General features: G+C 47.6%; 1 protein-coding gene across 1 annotated transcript in view; it reads right to left on the reverse strand.

Annotated features, from left to right (window-relative positions):
* The window catches only part of LOC104983871 (EGF-like module-containing mucin-like hormone receptor-like 2), a 9736-nt gene extending 9043 nt beyond the window's left edge, over positions 1–693 (reverse strand). The window contains exon 1 of the mRNA XM_010833393.1: positions 571–693. The gene's annotated coding sequence lies outside the window, so the exon portion shown is untranslated. The remainder of the gene's footprint in view (positions 1–570) is intronic.
* Between the last annotated feature and the right edge of the window lie 6 nt (positions 694–699).

The following is a 699-nucleotide window of genomic DNA, read 5'->3' on the forward strand; positions in this document are numbered from 1 at the left end:
CTGGGAAAGATTGAGGGCAGGAGGAGAAGGGGACGGCAGAGGATGAGATGGTTGGGTGGCATCACTGACTCAATGGACATAGATTTGGGTGGACTCTGGCAGTTGGTGATGGACAAGGAGGCCTGGCATGCTGTGGTTCATGGGTTCGCAAAGAGTTGGACATGACTGAGCAACTGAATTGAACTGAACTGAAACTTTAGCTTTTCTTAACTAAGGTAAATATTAAATCTAAGTTCATCCATATGGGGTAGGTACGACTACCTCTGGTTTACAAACTAGCAAATAATCCACAGAGAGGAAGACAACTTCCTAACTGTCAAAGAGCCTGTGTCGTAGCCCAGCTCTGTGTGTTGGCTCTCAGCCCTCTTCCAACTGATCATGAAAACAAGATTACCCAGTCCCCTCATACTTTCCTGTGCTGTCACTTTTATGTTACGCTTGTTAAAATACTTTTGAGCTGCTCCAATGGCTGAGGGCTCTGGAGGTCCCATTGTGTCCTCCCACAATCTCTATATACCACCCCCAAGCATATGCCACCCACAAGTTAATGCCACTCCCAAGCCTCTGTACCATCACAAGTCTCTGAGCGGCTGGTGATGACTTCCCCAGTTGAAGATGTGAATCCTGGAATGCAGCGACAGGTGTTGGCATCAACACATTTGGAGTTTGGAGGGCACCACTGAGCACAACGAGTTATGA

This window comes from Bison bison, unplaced genomic scaffold (genome assembly GCF_000754665.1).
Source record: "Bison bison bison isolate TAMUID 2011002044 unplaced genomic scaffold, Bison_UMD1.0 scf7180017863546, whole genome shotgun sequence".
Lineage (NCBI taxonomy): Eukaryota > Metazoa > Chordata > Mammalia > Artiodactyla > Bovidae > Bison > Bison bison.